This window comes from Diceros bicornis, unplaced genomic scaffold (genome assembly GCF_020826845.1).
Source record: "Diceros bicornis minor isolate mBicDic1 unplaced genomic scaffold, mDicBic1.mat.cur scaffold_111_ctg1, whole genome shotgun sequence".
NCBI lineage: Eukaryota > Metazoa > Chordata > Mammalia > Perissodactyla > Rhinocerotidae > Diceros > Diceros bicornis.
In genome coordinates this window covers 488,649-502,026 of record NW_026691037.1, presented here as the reverse complement: position 1 = coordinate 502,026, position 13,378 = coordinate 488,649, and the positions used below count along the sequence as shown (strand labels likewise).

The 13,378-nt window shown below is 36.0% G+C and overlaps 1 long non-coding RNA gene across 2 annotated transcripts in view; it reads left to right on the top strand.

The window, feature by feature from the left end:
• Nucleotides 1-1,016: 1,016 nt before the first annotated feature.
• Nucleotides 1,017-13,378, top strand: part of LOC131402481 (uncharacterized) — a 32,826-nt gene continuing 20,464 nt past the window's right edge. For both annotated transcript variants that reach the window (XR_009218700.1, XR_009218699.1), the window contains exons 1-2: nt 1,017-1,142; nt 1,438-1,637. This is a non-coding gene — a long non-coding RNA (uncharacterized LOC131402481). The remainder of the gene's footprint in view (nt 1,143-1,437; nt 1,638-13,378) is intronic.

Below are 13,378 nucleotides of genomic sequence, written 5' to 3'. Positions count from 1 at the left end.
TTTCGAGCCCCGCTTCGGAAACTCAGCAGGAGCAGAGTAGCTGTTGAAGGACCGGGCACAGGGGAGGAGGGTTGGGGAGGTTTGACTTCATTGTTGAGACGCGGGAAAGGCTGGAGAGAGCTGCGTGAGCCTGGAGCTGCAGCACTCAGGGCTGTGAGCAGGGCCTCAGAAAGAGGACTGACTCGGGGAAGGCAGATGAGGGGGAAAAGGAAGTTAGAATGTCCAGAGAAAGCCGTTTTGAGGAGCGAAAGGAAGGTGGAAAGGAAAACGAACAGAGGAGTGAACTTTCTCAACGCAGAGAGACTTTCGGGAAAGAGGCGGTTTGTTAGAGTCCCTAGATTTTTAAGACTTGTTGAACAGTAAAGCTCTTTGAGGGGTTGGAATTAATCTTTAACATGAGGAATAAATGTTGCGTGGAAGAGTTACTTTTTGGATAACCAGTTCTTGCAAAGAGTCTACTGGACCTTAGTCTCTGGAGAATTAAAATCTCGATCTAGATGTAGAGTTTGCTGTGATGAAGTTGGCAACAGCCTGTTTTCCTCCTCTTTTTTTTTGGAATGGAAATCATCGTAGGACTGAATTCTCTTTGCTGAGGTCGGAGGACAGCTCTGCTCTCAGTCAGCTGTCTCGGTCCTTTCTGGCTGGGGAAGGATCTGACGTCTCCTTCCCCCGCTTCTTCCTCTCCCTCCCCTGCCAGAGATCTCCTTTGTTTATTCGTGGATGGCTTGTAGGTGACTCTCCAGTGTTGTGCTGAAATCTTGAAAGGTGGGAATGCTGTGTCTTGGTCCGTGATTTCTGCCCCAAACCCGTTACTTAAAAAATCATAGTGTATATTCCATTACCTTTTTTTTTTTTAATGGAATCTCCGCAAGTGCAACCTGGATAAATATTATTTAAATTTTATCATTCCACTGTCGGCTCACCTGTGAAAGTACACGTTTATTTTGATCTGTACAGTTTTTGCGAAGATTGTATGATACTTTTATTCTTCTGTTCTTATGTGAGTATTTTCAAAACTTTGCCTCATTCAAGTGTATGAAGTTCTTGGTGATATGAATTAGTGTTTGATTAAAGGTAACCTTTTCCCCCCTTACTTGGTTTGACAAAGTATCTAATAAGACTCCGTTTTCTATTCTTGGAATGTATGTATATGTTATATATTACCGTTTTTCTTTAGTTAGCTAGTTATCCATAATGTGTATATATGTATCTACACAGCTGCAGTTAGTCTAAAAGTTTTATTACTCAGCAGATATTCTGATTTCTTCTGTCAAAAATAAGCACTGGTGTGCTGTAAATTCTAGTAAGTAGTCAGGAATGTAGTTAATGGAAGCCTAGGTATTTCTGATTGGCCTAGGTAGATTTGTATAAGTTCTAAATAGACTTATCTTTTTCTCTACAGGAAGTTTTCTTATTTTCTTAATATGTTTTCTTTAGGTGAATCAAAAAGGGTCCCAGGAAACCTGTGAATGTTGAAGAAAATTCGTCTGTGAATTTTTGGTATTCGAGGAGGAGTCAGTATTTATATTCATCTTTTAAACTGGGAAGATTTATGTTTTATTTTAAAACTTCTTGATATTTACAATGAATGGACACAGTGATGAAGAAAGTGTTAGAAACAGTAGTGGAGAATCAAGGTAAGCACTTTATTATCAAGTATTTATTATGAAGAGAATGGAAAACTTGTGTGACTCTTTTTAGTTTTCTTAGTAGATGGCAGTTTTCAGGTTCAAATTCTTCCTCTTAGGTATCCAAACAGTAAAAAGTTTCTAATATAAAGAGCTTTGTTGATAATACAGGTTTTAATTATTTTTTTCCTTTGAGATACACAAAGAAGAATTTAAGTATAGAAGTTTGGGTTACTTAAATCTCCTTGGAGGTATATATTGTTTGGGTTAATAACTGAAGCTAGAACAAGTAGGAAAAGAGATTTAAATTGATTTGACTGTTAGTGCACTCTCTAAATAAAGGCAATAAGAATTTCTTTCCTCATCTTTTTCTGGCATTTTATCTTCTACCTGTGCTGTCCAATATAGTAGCCACTAGCCACATGTGGCTGTTTAAATGTAAATTAATTAAAATTACACAGTATTCAAAATTCAGTTATTCAATCACACTAGACACATTTCAAATGCTGAATAGTCCCATGTGGCTAGTGGCTACCATGATGGACGGTGCAGATAGAAAACATTACTATCACTACAAAAAGTTCTTTTGGACAATGCTGATCTGGATATTTGTTAAAGTATTGTTGCAACTCTTTTTTCCTCCTATTTTCTTTAATTTGAGTTTTAATTATATATGAGTGAGTTAAGAGTTCTTACTTGGGCCATGTCTTTTTAAGGAAGATATAGTTTATGGGAATAAGCCATATTAAGCTATTTTAATGTGAAAGAAGCCTCTTCAAATACAAAGACTCTTTAAATTCTTCTGTAGCCCCCAAATTTTGAGTTATCTGCATATTAATAATAAAGTCCATGTAGTTATATATACTTATTGTATGTAGAGATCAGGAATATGGACATTGGAGTGAGACTGCCTGGTTACTTATCCTGGTTCTACTTCTGGTTAGCTCTGTGAATTAGGACAAACTATTTAACCTCTGGGGCCAGCCCCATGGCCTAGTGGTTAAGTTTGGTGTGCTCTGCTTCAGTGGCCCGGGTTCAGTTCCTGGGCACCGACCTACATCACTCATTGGTGGCCATGCTGTGGCGGTGACCCACATACAAAATAGAGGAAGACTGGCACAGATGTTAGCTCAGGGTGAATCTTCCTCAAGCCAAAGAGGAAGATTGGCAACACATCTTAGCTCAGGGCCAATCTTCCTCAGCAAAAAAAAAAAAGAGAGAGAGAAAAAGAAAAAATTAACCTCTGAGGCTTTGATTTTTGCAGTTTTGAAATGGGGATTACGGTATTATTTATCTTATTTGAAGTTGAGGATTAAGTGAGATGCTACATCTCAAGGTCTTAATATAGTTCCTGATATAATGAGCACTCAATATTTGCTTATTATGATTAGCATTATGTTTTATGTAACATAGGGTACTAGATAACTAAAACATTAATTATAGTGATAGAGAAATGTGATGGACAAGAAACAGGAAAGTTTTGGCAGTTAGGAGGGTTTCAGAAAAAATGTTGGGGTAGAAAATGAAGCAGTGGTATATGTATTTGACCTGAGACTTGGGATTTTCTGGTCATTCTAGGAATACTTGAGTTTATCAGCTTTCACAGGTGCACTGTTTGGGTAACAAGAACATCATAGAGAAGAAGGAGTAGTTACAGAAAGCAGCATGATTTAGCAGAACACGTGTTGGTCTGGAGTTACAAAACCTGAGTTGACACCATCTAACTAGTTCTCTGAATGATTTCTCAACTGTAAAGTAATTGAGTTGAACTAAATGATTTTGAAGTTTCATCCTATCACTTTTACAATGTGTAATAAAATTTTAGATAACAGAGTTTCTGGTGATTCTAGTCAAACTCTGTTATCTAAAACTTTATGAATCACCAGAGTTGAGAGGTAAATTAGAAGACTTTTGAATCTCAGTTTTGATTCAGATCTCTACAGGTGTATTGACTATAGTAAGTGAATAGGAGAGTCACATTGTCCCGCATTGTCTTATTCATTAGTGAGCAGTGAAATGGTTGATAGGTAGAAATACCTAGAGGAGACACAGGAACAAAACTACCTGGAAAATAGGAAGTAAGCCTCTTGAGAGTAAATCCTCTTGTTGAGTATGCGGAGAGATCGCGTGCTGTTATGTTCTGACCGCTTACCTCTTCGAGTAATCTTTTATATATTTTACTGCCATATCTAAAGCAAAGGTGAGTAGTAAGTCAAATTAGATGGTGTAGTTGAAAAAAGTTAAACCCTGTGAAAGCAAATTTACTTACAGGAGTCTTTTATAATGCATACTCATTTAAAATAATTGCAAAGCATATTCTGTAATTATTCTGAGTCACCATTTCTACCATACAAGGTATGTGCTTCTGAGAAGTATGATTGTCGAGTTATCTAATTCTTTCAACTGCCTTGGTGTTTGTTTATCAGGAGGAGGAAGACCTGCTTCTATTTTGCTTTCATTTTCTTCCTTACTGCTGTTATGCTATCCTTTTCCTTTGCTCTACTGTCATTGTTACTAACCCTGAGACCCCCTCCCCAAAGCTTTTATAACAGGGCAGTACAGAGAAGGGAGATTGTGCCTAGTTAGTTAAAAGAGTGAGGAGGTGAACTTTGCAGACATAGGGATTTTCTTGCAAACAACAAAAGTTTCAGTAACTATGAATGTTAATATAGAGTGATGAGAAGAGAAATATGCTCTCCTTTTAAAATTAATATACACTGTAAATAGTTTTTAAAGTAAAATTTGATTTTTATTGGCTAGAATTTTTAAATGTATTTTTGCTGTAGCGTTTCTTTTTTCCTTTATGAAAATGAAGCTTATGAAATGAAATAGACTTAAGAAGTCATTTAGCATTTTTGGTTGGTATAATTAGCTTTCTACTAAAAAAAATGGTTTTTTGATTCTTTCCATGTAGAAAGCTCTCTATAACCATTGACTGAAGGGAAGAAGAATACATAGGAAAATGTGTCTTGGGCTGTGCTATAACGGACAGTTTTGAAACTTTTTTATTAAGAAATCTGGGTCAGGATGCACCTGTACGTCAGTTTCAACTCAGCACAAAGTTTATTATGTAACTGAAGTTAAGCTTTCTGAAGATACTATTGGAAGATTTCAGAGCATCAGTTCCTCACTGTGTGGATGTGTTGTTATTTGCAACCAAATTTTTCAAATCCTGGGTAGATATTTTTTATTTTAAAATTATCTTGAATGATGATTTACTCCAGGACTAGATTTATGGGTAAAGACCAGAAATATATTATCATATTTTGCTCATTTTTGGATGATTGATACATGCTTAATACTCAGAAGAATTTCTCTGCTTGCCTGTAGATTAAATTTTTAATAATATGTTTGTCCATGTAAATTTGAGAATTTATTTGAATGACTTTAATTAGTCTCTATCTATTATGCTCTTGAAAAATTCTTACAGGGTGAGGAAGGTTGTTAGTGATGTGCTGTAATGGTCTCAACCATTTAGAATTAATCTCTAGCTGGCAATGGAGCTTTGTGGACTGTAACACTTCAATTGCCTTGGCTTATAGAAAATATTTTAATTATCATTTTATGGTTCAAGAATCTTTGGATCTCAACTTGTAAAGTGTTCTGGGTAGGCAGTGAATAGGGACTATGATCACTGGAAATGTTCTCAATGAAAACCTCCTTTTTAGAAATTCAGAGTTTTAAAGGCTTTTTAGAGGCTTTGAGAAGCCCTAGAGCCTCAATGACCTGTGACATTTAAGGAAAACCGATTCAGAGTTAATTTGAACACAGGGCACGGTTTGCACCATGGATCTGTTAGTGTCCTGTTGAATTCTACTATGGTATACTGTGTTTGGAAACATTGTATTTATGTATACACATACCAGAAAGATTTCTTGCCATCAAAATCAGTTAGTTTCTTTCACTAAATAAATTTGAACAGTTTTTAAAGTCAATACCAGTTAAAATGGTGTTTGCTGAGCTTATTTTGCAGTTATCTCAGAGTTTTAAAAAAAATGTCATTTTTTAAATTTCCAAAGTTTGTGTTAAGAAACATTTTAAGGAGGATGGGAAAGTGTGAAATCACAAAGCCAGAATGGCTAGAAATCATTGAGTTAAGGAAACTGGTTTTTAAAATTTTCTGTGATGTCATTAATTGCAGGAAAGTATGACTCTTTTACATCTCATTTTTTGTTATTCCCTATTTCTCAGTTCAGTATGTGCTTTCTTCATCTTTTCCTGTTTTTTCTCTCAAATATCCTGTATATGCTACTAAATCTAAGATCATCTAAGATCGCTTCTTATCCTTTGAAAACTCAATAAATCGTTAAGCAGGAGCCTTAATAATAGGATACTCTGTTTCCAAGCAGAATTTACCTAATTAAAATTTTCACATAATTTCCTAGGATTGTGGTTAATCTAGGTTACTGTAAAGTATTTAGGCTTTTTTAACTGATAAGGCTAAGAGAATTGTATATGACTTGACTTTGCAAGACATTACTTTTATCTACATAGGTATGAGATAATGTGGGGGCAAACATTAATGTGTAGTTACCCCTTTTTTATACAGTAGCCTCCCCTCATCCACGGGGGATGTGTTACAAGACCCCAAGTGGATGCCTGAAACTGCGGATAATACAGAACCCTGTATATACTATATTCTTTCCTATGCATTCATACCTGTGATAAAGTCTAATTTATAAATTAGGCACAGTAAGAGATTAACAACAACAATAATAAAATAGAACCATTATAACCATATACTGTAAAAATAGTTCTGTGAATGTGGTCTCTCTCTCTCTCAAGATACCTTATTGTACGGTACTCACCCTTCCTCTTGTGAGGATGTGAGATGATACAATGCCTACATGTTGAGATGAAGTGAGGTGAATGATCTAGGCATTGTGATGTAGCGCTAGGTTAATATTGACCTTCTGACAATACATGAGGAGGATCATTGAGCCATGATGATGTTGATGGTTGGATGTCATAAGCAGATGATGTCCATGGTTGTTAGAACACAAGCACTGTGATACTGCGATAGTCAATCTGATAACTGAGATAGCTACTAAGTGACTAATGGGCAGGTAGCTTATGCAGCGTGGATACGCTGGACAAAGGGATGATTCACGTCCCAGGTGGGATGGAGCGAGATTTCATCATGCTACTCAGAACAGCACGAAATTTAAAACTTACGAAGTTGGGAATTTTCTATTTAATATTTTCAGACCACAGTTGACTGCAGGTAACTGAAACTGTGGAAGGCAAAACTGCGTATAAGCGGGGAAGACTGTACTGTTGAAATAGTTGCTTATTTAAGATCTTGACGACTGGTGGGTTACATATGATATAGTTGGGTTTAAAAATGAGAGTATTTTTTGTGATGAAGAGATAAAGAATAGATGGAGAAAACTTTTTTGTATTTTTTTAAGGAAAATTTAAAAACATGCAGAAATAGAAAAGTTGCAGCCCAAATTTCGGTCCTTGGACCAGCAGCATTGGCGTCACTTGGGAGCTTGTTCAAAATGTAAAACCTTGGCCCCTACCCCAGACCTTCTGAATCAGAATCTTCATTTTAACAAGATTCTCCAGTAATTCGTATTCATATGAAATTCATACGCATATATATGAAGCGGTTCATTCAGCACCTTGCCGCTTTTTTTGTTACTGATGTTGTTATACATCGTTTTTATTTTCTGGGAACTCCCAAAGAACAGTGTCATAGGCCCTGCCATCAAGAGGCTGGGTACATTTCATTGCTCTAGAAACAATAATGCAACCAATAATCATTGAGCTCTTAACTCTGACTGAGCCAGGCATGGTGCATTATGTGAATGTATCACAGTTCATCCTCACAAAACTCCTGTGATGTTCACAGTATTATGAGTCCCATTCTCTAGAAGGAGAAACCAGATTTATAACCATTAAAAAAAATAAAATAAAAAAAAAGCTATTGGGGCCAGCCTGGTGGTGTAGTGGTTAAGTTCACATGCTGTCCTTCCGCGGCCCAGGGTTCGCAGGTTCGGATCCTGGGCGCAGACGTATGCACCACTTATCAAGCCGTGCTGTGGCAAGTGTCCCACAGAAAATGGAGGAAGATGGGCACAGATGTTAGCCCAGGGCCAGTCTTCCTCAGCAAAAAGAGGAGGATTGGCAGCAGATGTTAGCTCAGGGCTAATCTTTCTCACCAAAAAATAAATAAATTTCAAACTTCACTTGGATTTCATTGACTTTTCCATTAATGCTCTCTTTCTATTCCAGGATTCAACCCAGGGTACCATGTTATGTTTAATTGTCAGCTCTCTCCAGTGTCCTCTGTTCTGTGAGAGTTTCTTAGCCTTTGTTTGATTTCCTTAACAGTCATCAGAAGTACTGGCTAGGTGTCCTGTAGAATGTCCCCCAGTTTGGATTAGTCTGATATTTTTGTTAGGATCAACTAGGGTTATCAGTTTTTAGCACGAATATCACAGAGATGAAGTGTTCTTCCAGTCACATCGTATGGGGAGCATAATATCCACGTGACATTACTGTTGATGATAACGTCCATCACTTGGCCAAGGTAGTATTTGCCAGGTTTCTCCGCTGTAAAGTTACTGTTTGTTTTTCCCTTTCCGTGCTGTATTCTTTGGAAGCAAGTGACTGTGTCTGGCTCACTCTCAAGGGGGTGGAGGGAGTGGAAATTAAGTTCATCTCCTGCTGGGAGGGAGTGTCTACATATATTATAATGGAATTCTTCTGTAGAGAAGTCATTTCTCCCCCGTTTAGTCACTCATTCATTTATATAAGCATGGACTTATGTATATGTATTTTATACTTTGGGCTATAATCCAATGAATTTATTTTGTTGCTCAAATTGTTCTAGCCTTGCCCATTGTGAGCTTTCTGTCGAGTTGGCTTCTGTGTCCTTTTGACACATTCCCATTCTTTTGCCCTCGAGTCACTCATTTCTCCAAAGAGCTCTGGTCCCTTTTATTGGAGAAAAGGGTATTAGAAAGCAGATTTGGGTGCGGGGTATGCTCATTCCTACTCAGGTGTCACTACTTCTAGGCCCTCTCAGCAGACAAAGCAGACAGAGCTAGTAACATATGTATATATAGTAAACCACGTATATCGGCATATCTGTAGTTCTTTCTGTCCATCTGTATACATATTAAGGTAAACTTGAGTTTGTACTGATGTCTCCAGCTATAATCCTGAACTACAGGATTCATCCTAACCTTCCTTTCTTGCTCCTTTATAATTTCTATCTCCAACAGAGAAACCTGGTTCCCACCATCCTCTACCTACCATCCATACTCTTCACCCTCAGCATATGGGTAAAGCAGTTGCAGAATTTCTAGGCTATTCTCACAGAAGAAACAAATTTACCAACTAGAATACAGTGTTTACATACAGTGTACAGTTCCTATTATATTTAGCCTTACAGTTTCTAGTCAAAACACCCGTTTTCCAAAGTTACTCAAGTTAGCTTCTGCCCCCCAACCCCCTTCAGTATGGTGATATCATAAATTTATAATAATGTTAGATTCATTTGTCACAGTTTGCATTCCATCCTGGGATACTCAGTCACATGGGTTGATTTTTTTTTAAACTTGCACGTATTACATACACTCTGTGCTACACAGTTTTGTGGGCTTTGACAAATGCATAGAATCATTTATTCTCCGCCACAGTACTGTCAGAATGATTCCGTCATCTAAAAGTTCCCCTGTGCGTCCCAGATTTATGGAATCAAAATTTTCATTGTAACAATATTCCCAGGAGATTTGTATGCATATTAAATTCATATGCATATATATGAAGCTATTCACGTGGAGTCATTCAGTATCTTGTCAGGCGCACACCAATGCACCACTTACCAAGCCATGCAGTGGCAGGCATCCCGTGTGAAGTAAAGGAAAGATGGGCATGGATGTTAGCCCAGGGCCAATCTTCCCCAGCAAAAAGAGGAGGATTGGCAAGGGATGTTACCTCAGGGCTAATCTTCCTCACAAAATAAAAAAAAAAAAAACCAGTATGGAGATTCCCCCCAAAATTAAAAATAGTAGTACCATATGATCCAGCAATTGCACTTCTGGATATTCATCTGAAGAAAACACAAACACTAATTTGAAAAGATATATGTATCCTATGTTAATTGAAACATTATTTACAATAGCCAAGATATGGAAGCAACCTAAGTGTCCATCGATAGACGGACACTTCTATATACCATAAAGAAGTTGGGGGGGATATATATATATATATATATATATATATATATATATATATACACACACACACACAAGGAATATCACTCAGCCATAAAAAAGAATGAAATCGTGCCATTTGCAACAATATGGATAGACCTAGAGGTATTATGCTAGGTGAAATAAGTTAGAGGAAGACAAATACTGTATGATTTCACTCATATGTGGAATCTAAAAAACAAAACAAATGAACAAACAAAACAAAACAGAAACAGACTCATAGATACAGAGAACTGGTGGTTACCAGAGGGGAGGGAAGTGGGGGATTGGGCAAAATAGGTGAAGGGGATTAAGAGGTGCAAACTTCTAGCTATAAAATAAATAAGTCACGGGGATATAAATATACAGCATAGGGAATATAGTCAATAATATTGTAAAATTTTCTATGGTGACAGATGGTTACTAGACTTACTGTGGTGATCATTTCATAATGTATATAAATGTCGAATCACTGTGTTGTACATCCGAGACTAACATAATAATGTATGTCAACTATGCTTCAATAAAAAACCAAAAAACAAAGTTGATAGGCACTATAGATGTCATCTGACTGATCTGTTTTCTTGATGCCAGTACCACACACTGCCACCAATGAATAAAACACTTACAATCAGACTCAGAGAAATACACATTGTAGAAAGCAGGAACATGGAATCCTATGTTGCCATGACAACAAGAAGATAATTCCATTTCAAAAGGATCACCAGCTCCTGTATGAAAAATAAACTTCTCTTCCAAGCAAGGTTTTTTAAATGTTGCATGCAGGAAGGAAAGTATTGAACATCTCACTCCAAATAACTGATTACATCCTTTGGTACCATCAGTACCAACTACAACCAATATGAAAAAGCCACTTTGCTTTCTCCAGGTGTCCCTAAAATGTGAGTGCCAGCAACAGAATGAAACTTCCAGATAGCATATCATTCCCTCTGCCAGGGAATAAAGTAGCTTTTCCTTGAATAGTAACAATCATGCAATCTCAGCAATCTCCTCAAAATGAAATGTTTTGATCTAATAAACTAACCTTATGAATAAACTCATATCCCAGAAGTCTTGCTGTTTTAAATAAATACACCCTTAAAAATTACATGACACTGATGTTCTTTGAGGCTATGTGATAGTAATATTATAGATATAGATTACTTTAGAATTACAAGTAACCCTACAGATCATTCAGTCCAAATTCTTCACATTTTGGATTAGAAAATTGAGACTCAGAGATGCTTAGTGACTCAATCAATGCCGCAAGATGAATTAATACTATTTTGTACTATTATACTGTTTTTGTACTACTGCAGCATTGATACTATGTTTATACTGTGCAGTGTTTTCTATTAAAAATAATCAAAGTACCCACACTTCCAGCAATTACTTACATGAGCAATACTGTAATCTCTAAGGATACTTTAAAATATTTTGCCAATATTATACTTCAGCATGTAGAAGTAACTTCTAATGTAATCTTTTTAACTGTAAGGAGTTAACGAAAGAATAAACTGATGTGTTTCCAAATCTTCCTTGTCCTTTACTGTCTTTTGAAAAACTGGTACTGTAAAACTTCATCAAGTTTTTATTAATTGTAAAAAAACTATCTTATCTAATGAAAAGTGTCCATTATTATATATCTAATTATAAATATAGTATAATTTTAAGTGTATGGCTTTATTATCCAGTTGTTTACATTAACTGAGCTACTCAACATTACAGTCCTACTTTAATGAATAGATAAAAATAATTTTAATTAAATTATTGAAGTACCTGAAATCTAATTTATATACTTATTTCATAAATAGCAATTATACTATATTAAGTTTAGAGTGTTTCTAAACTTTTAGGCTGAAAATAATTATTTTGCCTAATTAGGTAGATATGCCATTGAAATTTCACTTACTATTAATTTTCTTAGCAAAATTTTCATTGAAAACATAAAGGTGAATTTCAGTTAAGCCCCTCTTCAAATTAATATTCATTCATAATTAATGAAATTTGAAATAAAATATTTTATATGTTAATAGTGACAACATTTAAATAACAAAAAATTAAGTGTGCAGGAAAATATTTATCATGATATTTTCTAAAATGAAAAGAATAGGGAAGCTTGAAGAAAAGAGCTTACAAACAAATATATCCTTTTCCACCAGCCCCTTGTCAACCTTAATTACTTTTTAAGCCTTAGCATTACAAAATAATCAATTTAGAAAATAGACCTATCAATATTCTGCCCCAAGTAATTCTTCATACATTTTAGATAAAGGTAGAAGAGCAAAACTACAGAGAGAGGCAAATATATAGACTGATATGGTATGAGCTTCCTTCCCATCTTTTCCGGCCACCAGAACCTTCCCTTTCTGAACTTTTCATTTCCTCTGTAAATGTCGACCAACCTTAACAGTCTGATCATAAGACGGACCAACTCCCTCCCAGATTCCCCCACCACCGCCACCAGAAAATGCTGAAAAGGAGATTCAGTCTTACTGCCACTATTGGCCATACATTAGGAACAAGACCTGAATAAAAGCAGAAGCAATGGGATACCTACCAGTCAGCTCATCCCCTGTGCCACCATATCTAATCTGATGCTTATTTAACAAATGTTAAATTTAACCTTTCTTTGATTTAACCCTTTTTCCATCCTGGCAAAGTTAGTACAACATTGGAAAGAGATTAGCATTCATATGTTTTTTCAGAAAGTAGAAATAATAAATACCCAAAAGGAGTAAATGATTTTAGGAGCAGGAGAAGATTTACAAATTGTCCCTTTATCAAAAGAACACTACAATCTCCTTATTCACACACATACCTGTGTTGAGTTACTGATAGAATGACATAAAAATATGATTTAAAATAATAATAATAATGATCAGGGCTAGATACTGGCCCAGGATATTTGTCTCTATCTCAGTGTAAAGGTTCTTAGCACAATCATAAAACATAAGTTTTCTTGGTTTCTGTTTGGCTTGGTTTGGTTTCAGAATAATTCTTCTTGCCCATCTAATGTAAGGGAACTGGCAACAAATATTAATGTGAAAATTAAAAATTCAAACTTCATTTTAAAATTTATTTCTATTTTTAATATAACCAGAAGATCAAATTTTTCCAGCACCACCACTATCACTTTCTTTTAGAATGCCAAAGTCTAACCCCAATGTGGGGACTTAGGAACCAATCCATCCTTTTGCCAGTTAGGTGGCCTTGGGGGAGAAATTGTCCATTAGCTTTCTCTCCATTTCTTTCCCCCTTCCACTCTTCTCTGTAACAGCCTGAGCACATCAGCATTTCTCTATGGAAAAGAAGCAGTCATCATTGAAGATATTTGATGAGCAAAACTGAAAACTAACGAAATGAGAAAGATTAAGAGACTGTGAGTAACTCACCACCTAGGAACTAACAGGAGTAAATGAGTACAAAATGGCTCTGAAATATGTGGAAATGAATGGTTGTACTCCTTGGGTATTCTAGATTACATTTTCAAGCACTAAAAGAAAATAATACTTCCAAACTCACTTCTTAAAACTAATTTCA